This window comes from Callorhinchus milii, unplaced genomic scaffold (genome assembly GCF_018977255.1).
Source record: "Callorhinchus milii isolate IMCB2004 unplaced genomic scaffold, IMCB_Cmil_1.0 Scaffold3, whole genome shotgun sequence".
NCBI lineage: Eukaryota > Metazoa > Chordata > Chondrichthyes > Chimaeriformes > Callorhinchidae > Callorhinchus > Callorhinchus milii.
The window spans coordinates 11,268,676-11,294,400 of record NW_024704744.1 but is presented as its reverse complement, the minus strand read 5'-3'; the positions used below and the strand labels follow the sequence as shown (position 1 = coordinate 11,294,400).

Sequence of the window (25,725 nt, the reverse complement as noted above, 5' to 3'; positions counted from 1 at the left end):
ATCTTTCATAAGAAACATTAAACTAAGACAATGACTCCCTGTTCAGGTGTGCATCAAAGATCCCGTTGCACTATTCAAAAAATTAAGAGAGTTTGCTACAGGATTCTTGTCAGTAATCCTCCAGAGCAAATTGGTCAATCAATTCATGGTTGTGGGACATTGTTATGCGCAAATTGGCTGCTGCTTTCACCTGCAAATACACGGTAACTTCACTTCAAGCCCTTTGAGATGTTGGAATGATGTGATAAGATATTATATCAAATGCGATTATTAGATTATTATTACCACCAATAGAGATCAGCGGGTTTCTTTATCTAGTTTCCAGTATTTGATGGAAGTAAAATATAGATGAAATATCCAATTGATCGATTCCTTGTACGCTACAATATTGAATATTGCCGATTTTAGGTTTCCAGTTGTCTTTCTTCCAAACTTGAAAATGAAAATTATAGGTCAGCTAATGCATTTCGTTTGGACCTGTAAAAATTGCAAGATACCTGTTGTCAAAGATTTTTGATTCTTAGGTGAGGGAAGTTGTGTATCTAGCACCTCCAAAGACTGTAAGTGAGTTGGTTGTAGCTGTCCATGTTTTCAGTTTCTAGCTCGCAACATTCTTTAATACAAAAACAATAACAAAATTACATTTGTATAAACTAAAAAAAAGTACAGTCAATTCACTTTGGAGTATGTTCTGTGAAACGTTTTGAGAAGTCTCAATGATGTGATAAGGCTGTATATCAAATGCAAGGCTTACTATTATTTATTATAAATTATCCTTTTCCAATTAAGGTATGTTTCCAGCGTCATGGCATGTCCTCCCCATGTGAAAGGTGTTCTATAAATATCTATTTGTATTGTATTGTTGAGAAATCATGTGTATTGTAAACTTTTACAATTGTCCAATCGGCGTGGAGGGCGCTATATAAATCCAAGTTGTTGTTGTTTTCGATCTTTCAACTTGAACTGACCTTTAACCTGGCTGATTTCAATTTCATAATCTCTTGAGGAAAGCACAGGTTCTTTATAACTATCTACTCCAATGTATTCTGCTAATTCCGAGTGCTCCTGGGCTATCATCTCTCAGTTCTTAAAATATTCCTCCCCGTATTCTGGCCAAATATTCTCCAGAAGAATTGGTCATTCACCTCCTACAACAACTTCAACAACAACTTGCATTTATATAGCGTTTTTCACACAGGGTTTGGCTGTTTGTGAGATCTGGCTCATGTAAACGAGTGTTGCAAAAATCAACCTTACACTTCACAGTATAATCTGACGATGTTATACAGTGTTTCAATATACAACACATACATAGCGTTGGCGTACTGCAGTATACCATAAGTAGGATACTCTTCTGGTGCATAGCGCAGGTGCAGAAGGTATCCGAGGAATGCAGTGTGGTTTGGTGATGGTTATTGATGAACTTCTGACCTAGAAGTGCTCACCAGCTGCTGCACTATAATGTGACCTGTTGTACTGCATAGTCTGATTTCTATGGAACCATACCACTGCCTTATAACTGGGTTCAGCTGTACTAGCCTGTAAGGCACTTTGAGACGGTTTGATGTGCTAAGGTGCTTTAACAGTGCAAGTTCATCTTGGATTTCTGATGCCTTATGCCTGTTTTTCTGAAGTGTGAGCTGTTGATACCACGCTAGAAATGTAGCTCACTTCTTTCTTGGCAAATCACCGACTCCCCATTGCTCTAGTGCTCTGTTTTGTTTTAAAAATGAGTTCAGTAATATAGTTTTTTTATATTTACATATTGAACTGTAACAAAGTAGTTGATTTGTGAGTAGGAAGATGGATAACTAACTCCTCACATTTCTAATAATAATTCAGTCCTACTTCAATTTGCGTGTCAGATAAGAAAATATTTCAGAATGTCTTGTAACCTAGGAAGCAATTTTGCTCTTAATTCTGCATTTATAGAGGTTTGTGGCTTTAGCATAAATATCTTCAATAAATAACTAGAACGTAGAATTATAGAAGTTAATCTTAGAATGGTTACAGCACCTAACAGTACATTTGGCAAATCATAACTGTGCTGGTTCTAGCTCCACTACGAGAGATGTCTATTCTAATGTCATTACCCTTTTCTCTGCACTTCACTCAATTTGGTTTCAGCCTGGATCACCTGGCAGCATATTTAGAAGGTTGTGGATACCTGCCTCACATCAGGACTTTGAACTCACATAGTCTAGGTTGATACTTCAACCCTATGCTGGGGGAGCTCTGTATTACTGGTGGTGCTGTCCTTTGGATAAGACGTTAAATAAAGTCCCATCTGTCTGTTCAAATGGACATTAAAGAGCCTATGGCATCTTTCGAAAGAGAAGGATGTTTATCCCATTGACCTGGCTAACTAATTCCCCCAGATAAAATCAGTCCTTCACTTTGTGGTTGGGTGTGGGGCATTGCAGGGTGCTAATTAACAGCTGCATTCATCTACAAAATCCACAATCACAACACACAACCGTAAATCATGTGAAGTGCTTTGAGATGTCCTCCCAGTGTGAAAGGCACTGTATCAGTTGCAAGGAATGTAAATCACACAGTCTAAAATACGTAACCCATCAGTTTGAATATAGTTGTTTCACAGTTATCCCACTGTGTGTAATAATGATAATTGACCGTAACTGCAGCAGAAATGCAACCTCTATTGTTCTAGTTTCAACTTCAATTCCTCACCAGTTTCCTTGTGAACTCTCAGTGAGTCGACAATATTAGGATTGAATTTGATGGCAGCTGGGTGCCTGCTTTTGGCTGGGAATAATGCCAAATTAATTTTGCTTTAGATATTTAACAGAATTTTGAAGCATTGCTAAGGTTGAAATTATGATGGAAAAGTCCTGAATTGTAATCCTGTTTGGTCCTCAACACCTATCAGGCAAGTACAAACTGGGTAAAGTACTTGCTCACACTTGCAGCTGAATTTACAATTAAATATGTTGATAAAAGGGACTCTCATCTTCCTCAATAATGAGGCAAATTTATTCAGTGAATAGTTGAGCTATTCAGGCGGGGAAGGTTTGATCTGTGGTAAGTTAGCGGATCGCAGCTATGGAGAATGCATGCCTATGTCCCAAGTTTAGGAGGAGAAAACTCAAGAAAACTCCTTTTCCTCAACTGTACCTTGCAAGTAGGGATGTCAGTGAGGACAGGGTCTGGCTCAACTGTGACGTCCTTTGAAAATAGTCTGCCAACACTGATTGTTAACACTCCCACCAAAATAAACGTGGACAACATATTGGGGGACAGGAAAAGGACATGGAACCGTTCCCCAGAGGAATAAATAAAGGAGTGAAATCCTCCCGGAGAGGAATCGAGGCAGAAAACAGTGTAATTGTTGATGACGGATATCTATATTATTGGTGCAAAATGACTGAGTTTTTCATTTCTTGTTTCTGTTATGGCTGTGAACGGAGGTCCTTAAGGGAGCACGTTCTGCAGTTAGAATATAAACAAATTGCTTCTGCAAAGATCAACATGGGAATAACAACAAATTTCAGTGAAAGATGTCCACGCCTCCATTGTTCTTATTTACTCAGACTAAACTGCCTCCTGAGCATGATTCAGTAAACAAGTAACCTTTAAATTTGGTATTTATTTGCTGTTTTGCCTTCAAATGGTCCCACGCATTGCCACGCTTTGTGGTCTTGACAACTTGTGTTTAATTTAAAAAAAAACAACGTTGCTCTTGCATTTTAGGTTAGAAACATGATAGTGCTATTTACGTAATTAGTCATCTCAAAGTGCTCAATGAAGAGTAATGGACAGCGAGCAAGAAATGGTAGAAATTTAGAGCTAACAGCAGACATTTGTCAGAAGAAATTGAACACAGAAAGGCAAGCAAGTTATTTGGGAAATAAGATCCAGAGAGCAGGTGACCGAGCGAATGGATGCAAGCCATGAAGAGAATTAGATTGGAAGTAAGGCTGACAAAAATTGGACAGATAGGATTCAGCTAGGCCATGGAGGAATTTGGAGTCCTGTAGCGTATTGGTTAGAGCACTCGACTCACAAACAAGAGGACCCGGTTTGATTCCCAGGCAGGGCGAAACCTTCGGTAACTTTCCTTACTCCACATGCCTCTGTTTATCTAGCAGTAAGGAGGAACCAGGTTGTTAGTCAATTGGTGGATCACTTTACTGGGTTAATAATCCATTAAAAAAAAATTTGGTCACTGAATCCACGACTGTGGGACACTATTGTGTGCAATTGGCTGCCGCGTTTCACCCACAAAATATAGTCAATTCACTTTACAGTAAATTCTGTGAAGCCCTTTGAGATGTCTCGACAATGTGATAAGTGATAAACTATATCAAATGCAAGGATTAATATTATTAATAATAATTTTAAAACTTGTTCAAGGCAGAGCACCCCCAACAGAGTACCAGTCGCTAATCCGTACTCAACATTAGCTATCGAGAGCGTGGAAGATTCTCGTGAGGACAGCAGTGGACATTCTGTCCAACAGGACAAGGGCATGGTTCACGAGGGCAATACAGTTGTGATAGGGGATTCAACAGTAAGAGGCACTGACAGGATCTTCTGTAATCAGAATCGTGAGGCTAGGATGGTTTGCTGGCTTCCTGGTGCAAGGGTATTGGACTTCACAGAGCGCATGGACAAGATTCTTTGAGGGGAAGGAGAATGTCCAGAAGTCGTGGTCCATGTGGGGACCCATGATATTGGTAAGAAGAGGGCTGAGATGCTCCAGGGCGAGTATCAAAAGCTGGGGAGCAAACTCAAGTCCAGAAAATCCAAGGTGGTGATCTCTGGGTTACTCCCGGTACCTCGGGCAACAAGGCACCTTAATGAAAGGATCAGGCGCATGAACGATTGGCTGGAGAAATGGTCCGGAAAAGAAGGTTTCCGTTTTCTGGACAATGGGGACCACTACTGGGGGAGGTGGGATCTTTACCTTGAGGATGGGCAGCACTTAAGCAAGGCAGTGATGAGCTTCCTTGCCAAGAGATTATCAAATGCTGTAGGGGCGGATTTAAACTAGTGTTGAGGGGGGATGGGTATCCAAGGATAAACAATGGATTAGAGGTTAGAGAAAAAAGACAAGTGGGAAGTGTAGAGCAGGTACAAGCAGACAATTTCCTCAAATGCATGTACCTAAATGCACGTAGCTTAGGTAATAAGGTTGATGAGCTGCAGGTTCAACTGGCCGTAGGGGGTTACGATGTGGTGGCAGTAATCGAGACATGGGTCAAGCCAGGACAGGTATAGGAATTAAATATTCCAGGATATAACGTGTTCAGGAAGGATAGAGAAGGAAGAAAGGAGGAGGGGTGGAAATATTAGTTAAGGATACAATTATAGCTGTAGAAAGGAACGAGGCTCTCGAGGGCCCGACAACAGAATCCATCCGGTTAGAGATAAGAAATAAGAAAGGAGTGGTTACACTGATAGGGGTTTACTATAGACCACCAGACAGCGGGAAGGAGATAGAGGAGCAGATCTGCAACCAGATCGTGAATAGATGTAAGACGAACAGAGTTGTGATAATGGGGGATTTCAATTATCCCAATATAGACTGGCAAAATAGCAGCACTAAGGACAAGGCAGGAGAAAGATTCATAAACTGTGTACAGGAAAATTTTCTTGAGCAGTATGTCTCCAGTCCTACAAGGAAGGAAGCATTGCTGGATCTAGTCCTGGGGAATGAAATAGGTCAAGTTGAACAGGTTTTGGTAGGGGAGCATCTAGGTAACAGCGACCATACTATTATTAGATTTAGATTACTCATGAACAGGGACAAAGTACAGTCAAGGGTGAAAATGCTTGACTGGAAAAGGACTAATTTTGATGGGCTAAAATGGACCTAGAGTTGGTGGACTGGCCAGTAAGACTAATAATAATAATAATAATCCTTGCATTTGATATAGCGCTTTTCACGTCGGGAGGACGTCCCAAAGCGCTTCACAGAACACACTGTAAAGTGAATTGACTATATTTGTGGGCGAACGCGGCAGCCAATTGCGCACAGCAATGTCCCACAAACAGTCGTAGATTGAAAATGCCCAATTTATTATTGTTTTGTTTTTTGGAGGGATTATTATTAGGCGTGTGGAGTAAGGAAACTTGCCCAAGGTTTCGCCCTGCCAGGAATTGAACTCAGGTCTCTCACTTGCAAAGCGAGTGCTCTAACCACTGAGCTACAGGACTAGCAGGTAAACGACTCATGAGCAATGGGAGATCTTCAAAGATATGATAGCTCAAGGTCTAAATAGATATATTCCCACAAAAGGGAAATGTGCGACAACCAAGCCGGCCTGGATGACCATGGATATTCTGTCTAGGATGAAAAAGAAGAAGACGGCGTACGACAATTGGAAGACGCAAGATACTGAGGATAGCAAAGCGCATTATAGAGAATGCAGGAGTGATCTTAAAAGAGTGATAAGACAGGCTAAAAGATCGCATGAGAAGAGCTTCGCGGGTAACATAAAGGGCAATCCTAAAATATTTTACAAGCACATAAAGGAAAAAAGGTTAGTTAAAGGTAGGGTGGGGCCAATCAAAGACAATGATGGCAATCTTGTTGTGGAGGCAGAGGGCATGGCTGATGTACTGAACGAGTACTTTGCATCTGTCTTCACAACGGAAATGGATGCCCCAAATGCCATAGTATTGGATGAGAGGGTAGAGGAAATAGATCAGATTACTATAGAACAGAGAGGAAGTTCTGAAAAGATTGTCTGGGCTCAAAATTGATAAGTCACCAGGACCAGATGGGTTTCACTCAAGGTTGCTGTGGGAGATACGGGTTCAAATAGCGGAGGCTTTGGCCAATATATTTCAATCTTCATTGGACACAGGAGTGGTGCAAAGAGACTGGAGTGTAGCTGATGTTACCCCCCCTCTACAAAAAGGGGCAGAAAGACAAACCCGGAAATTACAGGCCAGTCAGCCTAACTTCGGTAATAGGAAAACTACTGGAGACCATAATCCGGGACAGAATAAATCTCTACTTAGAGGAACATGAGGTAATTAGAGACAGCCAACATGGATTTGTTAAAGGCAAATCTTGCCTAACAAATCTAATAGAATTTTTTGAAGAGGTGACTGCGAGGGTTGATGAGGGAAATGCGGTGGACGTTATTTACATGGATTTCAAAAAGGCTTTTGACACAGTACCGCATAAGAGATTAATAAAAAAATTAGAGGCCCACGGTATTAAGGGGACAGTGGCAGTTTGGATTAAGAACTGGCTGAGTGACAGAAAGCAGAGGGTTAATGGGTGTTTCTCGGAATGGAAGGAGGTGTGCAGCGATGTCCCCCAGGGATCGGTATTGGGACCACTGCTCTTTCTAATATATATTAATGATCTGGACTTGGGCATAGAGAGCACTATTTCCAAGTTTGCAGATGATACAAAGTTAGGTAGGGTAGTAAATAGTGAGGAGGACTGTAACCAACTGCAAGCAGACATACACAGAATGGTGGAATGGGCTGACATGTGGCAGATGGATTTCAATGTGGATAAGTGTGAGGTGATACGCTTAGGTAGGAAAAATGATAGGAGGCAATATAGACTTGGTAGCTTAATCTTAAGGGGGGTGAACATACAGAGGGATCTGGGTGTTCAAGTAAGCGAATCATTAAAGGTAGCAGGGCAGGTAGATAACGCAGTAAAAAAGCCATTTGATGTACTGAGCTTTATTAGTAGGGGCATAGAGTATAAGAATAGGGAGGGTATGGTTAATCTGTACAAAACACTGGTTAGGCTTCAGCTGGAGTACTGCGTCCAGTTCTGGGCACCTTACTTCAGGAAGGACAACAACAACAAGATTCCATTTATTGAGCGCCTTTCACGTCGGGAGGACGTCCCAAGGCGCTGTACAGTTGGGTCAGGACCCGAGCAAGGGGGGAAATGGTCAGGGTGAGGGGAGGGAAGGGAGGGAGCGAGGAGGGGGTAGAGAGTCCAGAGGGGAGCTGAAGGCACGGTCAAAGAGAAAGGTCTTGAGACCGGCCTTGAAGGAGGAAAGGGAGGAGGCAAGGCGAAGGCACTGGGGGATGGAGTTCCAGAGCCTAGGGGCTGAGAGGCTGAAGGTACTGGATAGGGTGCAGAGGAGATTCACGAGAATGATACCAGGAATGGGGAACCTTAGCTATGAGGACAGGCTGGAGAAGTTAGGACTTTTCACATTAGAGCAGAGAAGGTTACGCGGGGACCTGATAGAGGTCTTCAAGATCATGAAAGGTTTCGACAGGCTAGATAAGGAAAAGCTGTTCCCGCTGGTAGGAGTGTCTGTGACTCATGGTCACCGTCTTAAGATATCTACCAAAGGAAGCAGAGGGGAGGTTAGAAGAATTTTTTTCACTCAGCGAGTTGTTCGAATTTGGAATGATCTGCCTGAAAGGGTAGTGAAGTCCGATTTGATAACAGCATTTAAGAGAGAACTGGATAGGTATCTGGGGAAGACGGGTTTGCAGGGTTATGGGGAGAAAGCTGGTGATTGGAGTTAGTGAAAGTGACTTGCTCTGTCAAAGAGCCGGCACAGACTCGATGGGCCGAATGGCCTCTTCTGTGCCGTAACATTCTATGAATCTATGAAAAAAAACTAGGATAGCATTTTACAATTAATCCTTGAGGAGCAGGGAGCTGGTCAAACTTTAATTTTGTGAAGGTGAGTCAAGGAGTGAAAGAAAATCAGTGGAGAAATCTAAGCGATAACTGATGCACAGATAAGTAATTTTGCTTGATTTGAGTTGCAATTCTTGGAGTACTTTTGTTCGATTTCTGTCATAAACCCACAGCTTCTTGTTAGACTATTGTTAGTGTTATTGATTCGCTTAGGTTTGGCTATTTCTTGTGTGTGTATATCCGCAATAATAAATTAGTATTCTTGAGAATCTCTAGTTGTCTCTTTACTGATAACCTGTCTATGCTCCTACTGATTGAATACATTCATAGAAATTTTCCACACAAAAGAAGGTTATTAGCTCATGTGCCTGTGTTGGTGTGAGTTTCTCCCACTGGATTTAGATAGCTATACAAAGTACTGAAAAAAAGTTTTTTTTTAAACAATGCCTTTTATCCACATGTATGTGAATGACACACAAATCCACTTTGCCTCTTCTAGCTGTGACGCTAGGTCCGCTGATGTTCTATCAACTTGCCTGGCAGACATCAGGGCCTGATGAGTGCAAACTTCCTGCAGCTGAATGTGGACAAGACGGAAGCCGAACTCCTTGGCTCCCGTCAAAGTCTTCACTCCTGTGGATCTGAACTCCTCAAACTCTTCGGGCTCTCCTTCAGACTCTCCGAACCAGTGTGGAATCTAGGCATCTGGTTCGACCCCCAGTTGTCCTTCCTTCCCCACAACTGGTCCCTGACCAAGACCGCTTTCCTCCATCAAAGCTGTGTCTATGCAGAGAAGTAAGAAATCAGTCCAAGTTTGCATTTTTGCATTCTTGCAAGCCAAGAATCTTTTTCTCTCAATTCCTTACCTTCTAACATTGTGTAAAAACAAATGACATTTATTTGTGAGAATTTTAGAACATCACGAAAAAAGATGAACATCGATGTTTACACATTTTTTTATCACATCCAGGCAAGCCTACGTAACTGACTGAACTAATGTTTTTATGTTGAAGATTTATGACCATTTTAAGATGTATATTTGACTGATGAAATCCTCTGTCAGTTTGAGTACAGCACAGCACAATACCTTTCTATGAAATTGCTGAACTTGTCAGCCATCTATAGTGGATAGGTTTGCTCAACCTTTCTATTGTAAAATACTGTAAATAATTGCTGATTTGCTGTCCACTGCACGGGTGTAGAAACTGAGAGTTCAACTATTAACTGGTTAAGATTGGGGTCCTTATGTGGAGTGTTCTAACTGGATTGTTTAATAAGGAAAAGTGAAGCCAGTCATGTTGGCTTAGCTCCAATGCGATCTACTTTCCGATAGAAGTTTGTACAAGTCATTGCGTTGTGCATGATGCAGTTCCAGTTACAATAAGACGTTTTGCTTCCCCCCACTTTCTTCATTAAGTTTTAAGAATTAGGTGAAAGGCATTTGGAAAATTGGATAAAATGGAGGTTTTTGTTGAAAAAAACAGTTCTTCACGGGCCAAGAGCAAAATATCCGCACCCCATCTAGGAGTCATGGTCTAAATCTGACTAGCCATTGGGGGAAATTTTAGTTTCTCGAAAAGTGTGTTGATTATGAGGCATTCCTTTTTTAAAAAAAATCCAAATTCTGATCAATTCAGAGATTGTTTTCATCCAGTCTGTGTTTTATTTTTCAGTTTGTTTGTTTATTGCAACAAAGTTGTTGAAATGTGACGCAGTTATACATCTTTGTCAAGGCTGGCAGGAGATGTAAAATCAGTCTAATCCAAATTAAAGCCTGAGAGTGTGTGAGTTGCACATGTACTCGGTAAATTACTGCCGCAGTTATATGACAGGCGATGCGGTACTTGTAGTGGAGCTGCATGTGACCTGACAGCCCTAGTTTGCAACAGATGAAGTTTGACAGATGAAAGCTTGGTTGGTAATACTAATCTTTGCAAAACCTGCAGTGGTTGCGTGGTAAGCATAAAATTGAGCCTGAATCCACCAAGATCAATAAAGTGAACTTTGGTTGTTGAGACTAGAGAAGATGCCTTGCAAACTGAAGTGCCAAACAAAATCCATTTAATATGTGCTGTTTCAGTGTAGGTTAGTCTCAAAGATCACACAGCTATTCAATAATTTTCTACTTTAAATTGTTGCATCTTCCTGTCTGGCTTGCGGACCAATTGAAGATGGAAACAATTCCTGCTAAAAACACAATACCTCTTGTTGAATCTAATAACTATAAACATTCTTTTCCTTTTAAAAATTGTTGTACTTTGAGCACCTCAAAAGAATAATTTGATTTCTGTTGCACATTGGCAAAAAAAAAACTTTTGAGTGGTTCATTGCTTCATTCATATATAAGGAGAAGAAGATCCAGTCTTTTGCTAGGACAATTTTTGCCTCTCCTGGCACAGCTCAAGAATATTTCTGGCACAGTTTAAAGTATAACAATAAATAATAATCCTTGTATTTGATGTAGCGCCTTTCAGGTCAAGAGGCCATCTCAAAGTGCTTCACAAGATTGAACTGTAAACTGTATTTTGTAAGCAAATGCACTCGCCAATTTGCACACAGTAGTATTACAGAGCCAGCCATGAAGGGAATGGCCAATTTTGTCCAGGGGTCTTGTCGGCCAGGATACCAGGAGAAAATCCCTTCACTTTTCAGGGCTCTCTCTGCCTCCTTGTCTTCCTGGACCTCACTGCTGCGTTCAACACAATCGATCACGCCATCCTCCTCCACCGCCTTTTCTGCGTCATCCACCTCAATGTGACCGCACTTGCCTGGTTCGAGTCCTACCTCGGCTTCTCCTCCCACTTTCACCCAGTCACCTGCGGGGTACCTCAAGGATCCATCCTGGCCCCCTCCTCTTTCTGATCTACATGCTCCCTCTTGGGGATGTCATCTGCAGACATGGAATACATTTCCGCATGTATGCGGACGACACCCAACTCTATTTTTCCACCTCACTTTGCGACTCCCAGGCCCCTGATGTTCTGTCAGACCTCAGGGGCTGGATGAGCGCAAATTTCCTTCAGTTGAACGTTGACAAGACGGAAGCGATATTCTTTGGCTCTCGTCAACGTCTAAAATCTCACGGTTCTCACCTCCTCCACCTACCCAACCTCCCCCTAAAACTCTCTGAACCCGTACGCAGCCTAGGCGTCAGGTCTGACCCCCAATTATCCTTCCTCCCCCACATCCGGTCCCTCACCAGCACTGCCTTCTTCCACCTCCGACACATCGCCCGTCTCCGCCAATACCTCTCTCTGAAAGCCGCTGTAACCCTGGTCCATGCCTTTGTCACCTCTCGGCTGGACTATTCTCACGCCCTCCTCGCCGGCCTCCCCTCCACTACCATCCATTAAATCCAGATTATTCAAAACTCCTCCGCCCGTATTCTCACCCGCACCAAAATCCGCTCCCCGATTACCCCGGTCCTTCCCAGACTGCACTGCCTTCAGCCTCTATGCCCCGAGGCTCTGGAACTCCCTTCCTCACTCCCTTCGCCTCGCTCCCTCTCTTCCTATTTTCAGTCTCTGCTGAAGACCTTTCTTTTCGACCGCGCCTTTGGTCACCTTCCTCACCCTCCCCCTGGCTCGGCCCTGGGATCCGTTACTGTGAAGCACTCTGAGATGCCGTCCGGCATGGAGGGCGCTATATAAATCCAAGTTGTTGTTGTTGAAACGCGGCAGCCAATTGCGCACAGCAGTGTCCCAAAACAGTCGTGGATCGAAAATTATCAATTTATTATTGTTTTGTTTTGGAGGGATTATTATTAGGCGTGTGGAGTAAGGAAACTTGCCCAAGGTTTCGCCCTGCCTGGGATTGAACCCGGGTGTCTCGCTTGCAAGGCGAGTGCTCTAACCACTGAGCTACAGGACTCCAGGACTTGTTGATTCCGCATTCACAAAATGTGGGAAATTATCATGTCTCCACGGGCAATTGAGTACTGAAAGTTTTCTCTCATGAAAAAGGAACCAGGTGGCCACTGCTGGTATCTGTGCTTCAGAAGGCAGAGTATGTTTTTAAGTCAGGTTCAGTGAAATGGAGGGGGCACTTTTCAATGATTGATTAATTAATTGATGCCCTAACCCCTCCAAAGGCAAAGGTATAACTAATGAGACTGCACCATAATGACAGGACATCTCCTGCTCACTCTTTCTGGGGGAAGTGATACAGCCTTCGAGCAGGACCCCACGCTGAATTCTGTGTGTGACACTAGGAGCCCGAAGTGTTGGGAACACATTAAAATGAAGCGGGGAAATGTCTCTTTTTTAATCAAAGGTCACAGATTTTTTTTTAAAAAAAGCTATTTGCCCTTTGACTTTCTTGGGTCAGCTAGCACCTCAGCCCATTCCCCAATGAGAGACCAAACAGCAGACCTTCTCCAAAGCCATCAATGCTTTTTTCCCCCAAATCAGCTAGGATGAACAAAGCCATTTTTAAAACTGTAACTACCTAGAACAAATGAATTCTCAACTTTAACGAGACAACAATTAGGGAGCCTTTATGGACTCTGGAGAGGAAATATCCTGTTTCTGATCTCCTGTGTATGGGGACCCTTGTGAGAATAGACCAATTCACAGCTGTGATGCTCACCCACAACTATTTAAATACTGCAACCACACGTGAAGAAGAGAACCTCAGAGGGCACCTGGCACCAGTGGATCTGTGATCCTGCCTGAAGATTGGAGAGGAAAGGGGAGACAACTGGAAGGAAAATTTGAGGAGAAAAAAAATACAATGAATATAGAGGAAAAATAACATGTATTTGTCCTTCAGTTAAAAAAATTGTACATTATATAATTAGTCCTGAACGTAAATACCTTCCAGGATAAAAATGCATCCATTAAGTAGCTTTCTTCATGTGTGAATATGGAAAGTGAGTGGTTGTGGTCTGTGTGACCAGGAAATGCTGAGGTTTGACTGATCCCATCCTTACTCGTGCGTGTGCCCTCCCTACACAACCCCGTGTGTGTAACTGCAGCGTACGTGTAACTGCTGTATATGTGTGATGAGCTTGTTTAGTGTTTAGGTCATAGCTCATCAACGATAGGAGATTTCCGCCCCCACCCCTGCAAGACTTTACATTGGTAGACATTACGTCTTTTTAGTATAGAAGATTTGCTGCACATTTATCTAGTTTGTTCAATCTTTTCTCTTGCAGTTTTCATTTGTTTTTGTACAACTTGAGCAGATTTTAAAACCTTGTTGTATGATATAGTAAGATTGATGAATGGATAAGTTAAGTTACCTCATAACACCGTCCTGAACAAAGAAAAGCTGACTCTTAACCAGCAAAGCACTGCACTGAAGTATTTCAGAATATTATTAACGAAGTGTCCTCTTGTGGGGACCTTCAGTTGATTTATTGTACAGTGTTTGTTGAATGTGCAATCTTCATTCATTGAAAGCTTTTCTTCCCCACTGTATTTCACTTTTGGTCGATCATAGGACCAACGCTATGAAGAGCTGTCTTGATAGATGTTTCAAGTAGCCTTTTTGTCTGTTTGGAAATGCATAACATGATGCCATGAATCTTATTGAAATGCATCATTGTACAACTTGCAGTGATAAAAATAATGTTTGCTTCCCCTGAATCTTCCCCTTCATGAATCAAAGGGTTTGATGAATAAACTGACTTTTTCAAAAGGTTGATTGTGAGAGTGAAAACTGCTGCCTTTTCAATGGCATTTTGGTGTATTATCATGCTCTAGACCCTTGTAATACGCACTACATGTAAACTGAGTTTTGTCAGTCAATCACTTTTTCAATTACGTAATTAAGGGCATCTATAATTGTATCCATACACAAGTTTTCACATGGTTTACCAAGGATGCATAATATGCTTCATTTGCACATGGCTTGCGTACAATAGACCCCAGATGTTAATGATGTGTTGTATATTGTATGCCATATCATCACCATCAATATCCACAGCTTGCAGTTGTATAGTGCTCTTCATGTTGGGTAACTTCTCAGAGGCTTTACAATGACGGGGTTGGAGGCTGAACAACAAGGGGAAGGTGGCCATAGGTGTGTTTTGAAGAGGTAAGTTTTAAAGTGTGTTTAATGACCGATAGGGGTGGCGGGGTTGGCGCAGAGGTCGCGTAGGAGCCTGGCAGAGTTGATAGCATTCATTTTTGAGTCGGAATGTTTTGGGTTCAATCCTTACGTTAGGACTCGTAGTCTAGGCTGGCACTCCATGAATTGCTGGGAGAGCACTGCATTGTCAGAGGTGCTGTCCTTTGTATGAGACATTGTAAAGATCCCATGGCATTATTCAAAAATAGAAAGGAGTTTCTCCCGGTGTCCTGGACAACAATCTCCCAGATAAGGTTGGATATTCCCTCCATGACTATTTATGGAACATTCTTGTATGCAAATTGACTGCCACATTTGTGTAGAGAAATATATAGTGACTAAACTTTACAGTAAATCCTGTGAAGCACTTTGAGACTTCCTCCTGGTGTGAAAGGATCTAAATCAAATGTAAGGATTATTAGTTGTGTTTATTGAAATTTGAAAATGCAACCTAGTATTTCTTCAAATTTAAACTTGTCTAGCTAGGTCAGTGGTGGGCAACTTATGGCCTGTGGACCGCCAAACATTTACACTTGTCTACGTAAGTCCCTGTTGAATCAGTAGCATTTCCGTTTATTCTTGATTGAAATTTTCTTGATTGATGGCATAAAACAGTGTGGCTATAATGAAATTGGATTTAATCTTTTGTTCAATGCTGATCTGGCCCAATCAATGTACCTTGTTTACTGCCTCCTAAATGGAACATGTACATTGATTAGCTAACCCTGTAGCTGAAACAACTGATCATTTCACTCTAAACCAGCCCACATACCTAAAATTATGCTGGTCGAAGTCAATTAGGTGAATTCTAGGCAAAAGGAATTTAAACAATTGATTTACTTTCTCTTGTATAAAAATAAATCTGGAATTGTAAAATATCAAATTACAGACAAATCATAACTAATCATTTAAACTGAGAAAAATTATGCTGCAGATTTAGTTAGTGGTTACTTAACTTCAGCTATGGCCAAGGGAATTGTAAACATACGTCGTATTATTGCAGTGTAATAACGTGTATGGCAATAGCAATAAATCATTGCATTGGTGATTGGATGAAGTACAATTGCACATTGAGGAATAGTTCACATGGTAGTACATGATGTTGAACAGCGAATTGAGCATTCACTTCATATCTGATGGTGGGACATTGTGTGCAAATTGGCTGCTGTGTTTGCTTGAGAAATATACAGAACAGACACTTTACAGTAAATTCTGTGCAAAGCCCTCCCAATTTGAAAGGCTTTATATTAAATGAAAATATTATTTAACTTACATTTATATTGGTGTGTTTCATGTCAGAAGACTGTTTCAAAATACTTTGGAGACACTGACTGTGAGCTCGAGTTGGCTGAGGAGAGTTGGCCAAAAGCACAGTGAAATAAATGAGTCTTTAGGTGTCTTTAGTGCAAAAGGGGAGGAGGTGAGGCGGAGGGACTTTGGAAGAGAGATCAAGGAGAGGAACAAAGTAGCTGAAGGCTCATCCACTGATGGTGGGGCAGAATGGATGAGGGATGTGGAGCAGGGCAGAGTTGTTGACTGAACTGTGCCCTTGTGGACGGTACTAAATGGACAGCAAGTATTTCACCACCTCCTTAAGGTCTCGGTCAGTAGGAGGGTGAATATTCTCTAGACTGCTCTCATATGTCCTAGTTATCTGGCTGAAATAATACAACAGTTTTACATTTACAGTACCTTTCACATCAGGGGACATCTCAAAGCACTGAACAAGCACTTTAACCTGGAAGTCCAAATTGAGGGTGGGGAAAGCAGCGGTAGCTGAGAAATGTGGGGTTGGGAGAAGATAAGCAAAGTGCAGTTGGAAAGAAAGGTTATAAAGAGGGCGGAGGAGGTGTAACATTGATTCAGTCCTCGAAGCAGGGGCTCTCCAAGCAAGAGCTGGCTGTTGGGCCAGGTGACTGGGGAAAAGGTGAGAAAAGAATTTGTGGGAAAAATCTATTGCCATCCTCATAGTAAACAAATTACAGTCAGGTTTTCAATGAGTATTCAATAATGTAGTGGAACACTTGTGTCATCTCAAATTTGAAGCAAAGCACACTGCCCGAGTGTGTGTCTGTATTAAGGAAATAGGGAAAGGGCAAGGAAATGGGATTAGAATAGATAGTTTTGATAGGGGTGCGAATATTAGCACAGACACAATAGGCTGAATGATAGCCTCCTCCTGAGCTGTAAATGTTCCATGAGTCAATGATTCTACGTTCAATTATTTTCCATTATGTAATACAAACCACTCAATGCAATTATTGCTGAACATTGAGTATTTCTGTGTAGGAATGGTCCTTCTGAAGCTCTAAATTCCTTTCAAGGGTCCACTTCAAAAACATATCTGAAAATGTGAAACCATGTGTTTGATGTAAATGCACAAAAGCCCAAAGCCCTCTCGGACTATACCTAACCTGGTTGTTGGTACTTAACTAATCAATATTGAATCCTACAGAGAGAGCTTCCTGTAATGGATGTTGAATAGATTGACTGCTGGTTTTCAAAATTCCCAGTGTTTACAGAGGAGGAGGCATTTAAAACCAAATAAACCAATTTATTTAAACGATAAATAGCTTATCTTTCTAGAGTTAGGTATTTCTGTGTTGAACCATCATTTATGAACTTGACACAATTCTCAAGAGACCATTGACCTCGTCATTAACCTCTGGTATGCAGAATCTCCTTGGAGCTGAACTGGCTCCAAGGTGCCATGCCTGGCAATGGAATGTTGGATCGATCCAGCCCTCTGTGGTGATCTCAGTAGTCCAGTTCCTGAGCCAAACGGGTCCACAGTATTCCAGGGCGCTGTTGATGACAGCACAGCGAGCCTGACTAATTGTCAGGACCTGAAAGGGCAGCCCAGCCACTGGGGGCAGGGAGTCATCCCACTCAGCTCCTGTTAACCCTTAAAGCCAAAGCCCTAAGTGTACTTTGGTCCAAGCTGGACAAGCAGTGGAAAAGCTGGCCAGACAGGAATATCAATGGCAAGCTGTGCGGTTTTAGCTGGTTAGACTACAGCAGTTACCCCAATGCACACTGGAGCCCCCAAGCCTTGGCTCTTGCCAACCTGCGCCTAATACTTTCCCGAATTAGGTGAGCAGGATGTGTCTCTCCAAGGAGAGAGTGCATATTCCATTCCAACAATCTCTGGGATTTCCATGTGTCGGTGGGATGCATGCGAATCTCAGCTTGGTTTGGATACACTTATGCATGGTGATGGGTTTCTGTATGTGTCAGACATCCAGCTGACAAAAGAAGTTAATTGACATCTGAATATAAACAATTCCACTTAGTTTTTTTATTTGATGCCAATTGAATCTTAGCTATACATGTTGAAATACATGATAAGTGCTAGAATGTCACATAATACGTGCATTGCTATTGCAATATGCACCAACACAACACTGAAGACTCCCTTCATCATAAAATCAAAGTACCTACATTATTTGCATGAGAATCTCTTATTCACTGGTTCCCAATACTAATTGAAATCTGAGATTTTTGTCCAGTCCAGTTCCAGTCTCTGTTTACTTTGAATATTGCTTATTGTAAATCAACCCGAATGGTCCTTGATTTTAATGATAAACCTTGCATTTGATATGGTGCCTTATTACATTGTTGAGATCTCAAATCACTTCTCAGGATTTTACTGTGAAATATAGCAATTGTGTATTTGCAGACTAAACATGGCAGCAAATTTGTCTGCAGCAATGTCCTACAAACAGCCATGAAGTGAATGATGAATCATGTCTGAAGGATTGTTGGCTAAGACATCAGAAACTCCATTCTTTTTTCAAATATTGCCATGGGGTCCTTGAGGTCCATCTGAACAACCAGATGGGACCTTTGTTTAACATCAGAGAATGTCAGCAAGACCGAGGCCCTCCTGATTGGCTCACGTCAGCACCTCCGCACCTCTGGCACTGGCAGCATCAGCATCCAAGGATGCACACTCTACCTCACCGAGCCATTCAGGAATCTAGGCATCTTGTTCAACCTTCAACTGTCCTTTCTCCCCCACATTTGTGCCATAACCCGCTCTGCCATTCCCCACCTCCACAACATCGTCCGATTCCGCCACTGCCTCACCCCTTAGGCCGCCAAACCATCATACACGCCTTCATTACAACCAGGCTCGACTATGCCAATGCCCTGCTTGTCAGCCTTCCCAACTCTTCCTTCCAAAAGCTGCAGAACTCTGCAGCTCGTGTCCTCTCCCGTACCAGGTTCCGTGACCCCATCACTTTCACCCATGCCCGGCTCCACTGGCTCCCCATCCGTCAGAGGATCAAATTCAAAATTCTCGTCCTCACCTTCAAGGCCTTCCATAGCCTTGCCCCCTCTTACGTCTCTGAACCTGTCCGCTCCCTCCCCTCAGCAGCCTAGACTATGAGCCCGGTGTGGAGTTTGAATCCACAACCTTTTGACTCTGAGGTGAAAGTGCTATCAACTGAGCCAGGTTGATGCCTTTATGAGCCAAATGTCACTCATGGGACATGGAAGAGTAGAAACAGTGCTGTGCGCTAAAACTAGGATTTTTCCCAAGCCCTGTGAAATCCCAGCAGCATAATGTTGATGTTCACCTCAGTTTATTCTGAAGTGATGTGGACTAGGTAAAGTGGATTTGGATTGCGCCTGCTAGAATTTTTTTTAATGAAGTATTTTTAGTTCTCTTTACATCTAGAAAGAAATTTTGCGATGAATGTTTCTGAATAGTACCCAAATCTTTCTGCCTACTCATTCTCTTGTGAGTAACACCACCATGGAATCGACTTCCTTGGAGCATAGGACTTCTGTTGCTGTCAAAAATGTTTTTTTTTGTGTGTGTGGGTGTATCACACAGGAGGATACGTGTCATTCTGTGACCTCTGTGAAAGGAAATGACTATTTTTGGCCAGCAGAAGAAACTAACAGACTGCCACAGAATTTTGATCTGAAGAAAATCTCCACCCATTACTAAACTGGATAGCAGTGCAGAGGAGCACAATTCATATGTGCAGGGTAATGCACCCACATGTGGCATCTTGGTTCCATTGCAACAGTTAGAATATAAGTTTGCAGAAAACCCTTGAATCTGATCCCTGCTAATGGCCTGAGCTCTTTATTTCCTATTCTAGGTCACAGATATGCGCTCTTTTTGGGGGAAGAGAAACGTAGATGGAATTCCTGTGCTGAAGAGACTTTGCCATCAAAGTAAATTCCAAACTTGACTAGAAGACAAGATAGAAAGGTCTTCAAAATAACACTAGACAAGAAAACATTTACATGGAGCAACAAATATCTGGTAAGTTTAATGGTTGGTTCCTCCTCCAATACATTCAAAATAGTTGCCAAAGTGCACTAACTATAAGTTAATTATAACAAAAGTCTTGTGATACATACAGCTCTTTATAAAATAGTTCCCAATTGCACTTTGCCTTCATATGTTTCTTACAAATTTACGTCTGCAACTAGTCTTCAGCTCCAATTAATTTGTCTGCAAATATTAGTTTGTCTATTGTACATTTTTGTCTTAACAGCTGCAGCATTGTCATCCATCCAGTTCCACTCCATTCACCGCTGAGTCCATAAGTAATTTTGAACACATCCATGAGCTACCAGACAATGAAAAGCCCACTGACCAGAAGAAATTGTCTGGTCCAAGCATCCACCCTCGAAGAGGAATACAGTCAGCTGTTTGACATAGAACAAACTTGTCCTCTGGAATATCTGCCTGGAGGTACTTCAAACATTCTGGAGGATCTACATTGGCTGATGGGAGAATATGGGACTAGTATTGCTTTATTTCCCTCAATAACCTACATCCTTTCAGAGGAGAGTATACGCATCTGAAACAGGCACTGGCAATGATCTGGGCCAAAAGAAAAGTGCGGAAATATTTGCCTGAAAATGTGGGGGAGTTTGCCAGATTTTATGGAAAATTGCAGGGGGTTGATTGGTGCTATTGAGGTACATTTTGCTGCCAACCTACATTTTTTCGCTTTATTGTTAAAAACTAAACATGAGGAAATCAACACATATTAAATTGTTGCAATTTTTAAAATTAATTTCTTCTTTAACAAAACTGTGTGGCCCATTTTGGGGTGGTGATGGGGGCGCGGAGGGACACCAGTGCAGGCTGTGGGGCCTGGAGATCCACCAAAAAACAGACACTCGGAACCAGTGTCCTGACTCCGGGGCTATAGGAGCTCACCACCTCCTGCCTCTAAAGGGCCCAGCACTGCACACAGACACAGAGACAAAGACCCAGAGAGAAACACACAGACACAGAGAGACACACATTCTCAGAGAAACAGACACACACACACTCATAGATGCAAAGAGACATAACACACACACACACGCAGAGGAGAGAGAGAGCCAAATCCACACAGAGACACCCATAAACCCACACACATATTGAAGACACAGACACACTCACAAGCACATACATATACATACACGCATGCAAGCACGCACGCGTGTGCGCGCACACACACACATACATAGAGAGGAGAGACAGACACACCCATACAGAGACGTTTACAAACACACACATACAGAGGAGAAAGACGCACTCACAAACACAGAGGGAGAGAGCCACACACAGACACTGGGCATGCACATCTGGAGCGGTGCCGCGCACAGTAACGTCGAATAAACAGCGCAAGAGGCTCGGGAGCAGAAACTAGACTTTTTAGTGATTTTAATAGTGGAGGGCGGATATAAGCAGATTCCGAGGAAAGATTGTGGCTGCACTTATCTATTGGCACAGGCAATGACTAGATACCTGTAACTTTGGTGTCATGTCAGTTATAAAATACATTGGATCCTCAAAAACCTTCCCTGGACCCATCCCTTCTCTCAAATTACCGTTCCACCTACAACCTCCTTCCTTTCCAAGGTCCTTGAACAAGTTGTTGCTTCGCTCCTTCCTCTCCTCACAAAACCTCCAATCGGATTTCCGCCCACAGCACAGAAACAACTTTGGTCAAAGTCACTAATGATATTCTATCTCCTCATCCTCCTTGATCACTCTATCCTCCTTCACCACCTCTCTCACCTCAACCTTCATTGGAGTCCTGTAGCTCAGTGGTTAGAGCACTCGCTTTGCAAGCGAGAGACCTGAGTTCAATTCCAGGCAGAGGGCGAAACCTTGGGCAAGTTTCCTTACTCCACACGCCTAATAATAATCCCTCCAAAACCAAAAAAAAAATAATAAATTGGTCATTTTCAATCTACGACTGTTTGTGGGACATTGCTGTGCGCAATTGGCTGCCGCGTTCGCCCACAAATATACAGTCAATTCACTTTACAGTGTGTGCTGTGAAGCGCTTTGGGACGTCCTCCCGACGTGAAAAGCGCTATATCAAATGCAAGGATTATTATTATTATTATTCATGGCTCTGTCCTTGAATGGTTCAGATCCTACCTGTCACACCGTCAGATGTATAATTGACTAATACAGTAATAAACAATAAAGTTATTTAATCTATTCAATTTCACAAAATACCTTAGACTTTTTTGGAGGCAACAGTTATTGTTTTTACTTTTCAGTAGAATATTAATATTTTCCTGTAATATGTTTCTAGTTATTGAAGTAAAAGCTATTTCTTCTTGCTCTCGTCTCCAATGTCATCTTTTCCTCCTCCAAGACAGCCGTTTCGGAATGTACCATTGAAGTTGCCTTTCCTATCTTCAAGGGTCTAGGTAGCAGTGGAAACTCCCACCATGAGCCCAGGAAACATGTTAAGAAGCAACAAGCTACAGGTTGTTACTGTATTGGGTTTTCATGATTTGCTCTCACTCACTAGTTCATTTGCAGTTCCTGTAGGTGAACGCCTCTCTTGCTCTTTGCAGTAAGAACACTGCGCTTTGGCTTACACTGGATATTTACCCTGATTGTAATTAGCTGTTGGATACTGTCTGTCTGTTAGGGTGGCTTGAAAGGGTGGCCATTACAACATTTCAGAAGTTAACCATGATTTTTCTACAAAAGTTCAATTGCCAAAAGAATTATAATAACAATAGGCAAAATGCTAAAGGTCATAATACTAGAAAATAAAACAATTGTTCTTAAAGTTTTAATTTACCCTTTTCCCCCCTCCCCAGCTCGGCCTGAAAACCTTCCCCCACCTCACCCACCCCCAGCTCGGAGTCAGGCTCTGCCACTGCTAAATGCTCCGAGATGGTACATTGCATGGAGGGCGCTATATAAGTGCAAGTTATTGTTATTTTTTCCACATTCATTTTTCACACAGGGCTGTCTTGGTTATAGGTGATACCCAGCCTATTTGGCTGTACTAAAATACAGCAGTGTTGAGTTACATGCTTACCATTCCTCTACATCAATTCTTGGTGCCTCTACACACATCACTAGAGAAAGGTAGCTCACGTTTGCTACATTATTTTTGTATATTTTTAGTGTAACGCAGTGCCAAAATGTTTTGGTTCATGTTCAAGTGTTGTTTGCCTCCAGATCTGTGCAACTTCTGCCCCTCCCCACTCAAAATTTTGCCCACAAAATACACAGTCATTTTACTTTACAGCATATTCTGTGAAGCGCTTTGAGACGTGTTGAAGATGTGATAAAGCGCTATGTCAAATGCAAGTATTATTATATTATTAAATATTAGCATAATTACTGTTTTGAAATGCCTGCTGTAAAACGTTTACTGCTCTGTAAATTTGTGTTGGAAACTGCAAGCTCAAGTAAAGTTAAACACTGGTCAAAGCATGCTTGAGGGATTATTTTCCACTCGACAATTTAACATGTGGGCCTGATTCATATGTTTTTCTTCTTAAATTTAATTACATTGTGGCATTAAGATTTTAAATACACAATGTCAATGGTTATTTCTTGCATGATAATCATTTAATTACCTCTGCGACCTCCTAACTCCCTACCAACCCTCCGCTCAGCCGGCTCTGCCCTACTCCACATCCCCCGACCCACCCGCCCCAACATTGGTGGGAGAGCCTTCAGCCACTCTGCCCCCAACCTCTGGAATTCCATCCCCCAGTCACTCCACCTCGCTCCCTTCTTAGCCTCCTTCAAGTCCCGCCTCAAGACCCTCCTCTTCGACCATGCATTGGCCATCCCCCTTCCCCTCCCATCCCGCCCCCCTGACCCCAGCTCGGGTCTGAAGTGCTGTACACTGTCCAGCGCCCTGGGACGTCCTCCTGATGTGAAAGGCGCGATACAAATGTAATCTTGGTGTTGTTGTTAATGTGAAAATTAATCAAAATAACCATCCTTGTATTTGAAATGCCTTATCACTTCAAAGTCTAAAGAGCTTCAGAGAGTTTTCTGTAAATTTTCAAGCAAATTGCAGTTTCTGAATTTGTTTGATAGAGTCGATGGGGAGTTTGTCAACCCTGAAAAATTAAGTGCCAAGTTTAAAATCAAGAACAAGTGAACTACATATATAGAGACCGGTGAGTATGTGGAGTAGACTAATCCGGTGAGGCAGTAGAGCCAAATTATGAATTAGATTGCTATTTGGTAACAAAGCTGTATGATAGAGAGAATAATGTGGGATTATTTTGTTCTACTTCATATCTTTACCCATGTGGTAATTAATGACCAGAATGGGTTACTGAGAAGGGTGGTTGAGGCCAGAACGCTGGATGAGTTTAAGAAACAGCTTGATGCTGTAATGGGAAGATGGTTCTGTGTTACCATGTATTCAGATTTCTACTTGTTTTTCAACTTTTTAAAGATCAGAGTTTTCCGAGTTATTTCTGAAAAGCTATTTCAATGAGATTTATTTTAAGATCCAGATTAAAAGGCATAAGGCAAAGAGCAATAGCTCTTGGAGAAATCAGTTTAATTATTTTTTGCCTGAGCTCATTTGGGTATTGACATTTTACCGCTTGCGTAAATTGCAAAAGAGATTCAATATGTGGGTTCAGATTTCTAATGATCTGACCCAAATAATCAAAGATGTGCAGATTTATTCATGGAAAAAGCTAATTTTCTTTTTTGCTCATTGAAGTGCTATTCCTGTTATTTTGTATACCACTCATATAACAGGTGGTCCAATTTTGTGGAGCTCTTTAACGAGTGTAATTTGAAGCAAGAACTAACTAAAAGATGATCAATAAAATCTGTTGACTCCATGCAATCTATTAAACAACAACAACAAGATTACATTTGTATAGCGCCTTTCACGTTGGGAGGACGTCCCAAGGCGCTGGACAGAGTACAGCATTTCCGACCCGAGCTGGTGTCAGGGAGGGGAAGGGGGGTGACCAATGGCATGATCGAAGAGGAGGGTCTTGAGGCGGGACTTGAAGGAGGCTAAGGAGGGGGTGAGGTGGAGTGATTGCGGGATGGAATTCCAGAGGTTGGGGGCAGAGTGGCTGAAGGCTCTCCCGCCAATGGTGGGGCGGTTGGGTCAGGGTATATGGAGCAGGCCAGAGCCTGATCTACGGAGGGAGTGGGCAGGTTGGAAGGGGGTTAGGAGGTCGCAGAGGTATGGTGGGGCGAGGCCATGGTGGGCTTCGTAGGTGAGGACCAGGATCTTGAACTGGATCCTCTGAAGGATAGGGAGCCAATGGAGTCGGGCGAGAATGGGAGAGTTGCGGTCATGGAGTTTGGTGTGGGAGAGGACACGGGCTGCAGAGTTAACATAACATAACATGTAGGAGCAGGAGTAGGCCATTCGGCCCTTTCAAGCCTGCCCCGCCATTCAATCATGGCTGATCTTCTAATCTAACTCCAGCTAATAACGTAGCTGGAATAAGAATAACCTAGCTTGCAATAAGAAATCTATCTATCTCAGTCTTGAATATGTTCAAGGAATGAGCGTCAACAGCCCTTTGGGATAGCGAGTTCCATACATTCACCACCTTTGAGTGAAGAAGTTCTTCCTCAACTCAGTGCGAAACTCTGATTTTAAGGTTGTGACCCCTGGTTTTAGTTTCTCCAACAAGGGGAAACCATCTCCCACTATCTACTCTATCATGCCCTTTGATAATCTTATAGGTTTCTATAAGATCCCCTCTAATTCTTCTATATTCTGGAGAATATAGGCCCAAATTGTTCAGCCTATCCTCGTAACTCATCC

General features: G+C 42.3%; 2 long non-coding RNA genes across 2 annotated transcripts in view; both read left to right on the top strand.

Annotated features, from left to right (window-relative positions):
• LOC103178987 overlaps positions 1–25,725 on the top strand; it is a 48,350-nt gene that overhangs the window by 7,625 nt on the left and 15,000 nt on the right. The window lies entirely within an intron of this gene.
• On the top strand, positions 14,576–20,637 carry LOC103178985. The gene is made up of 3 exons (XR_487928.2): positions 14,576–14,641; positions 19,792–19,958; positions 20,194–20,637. It is a non-coding gene; the product is annotated as an uncharacterized LOC103178985 (long non-coding RNA).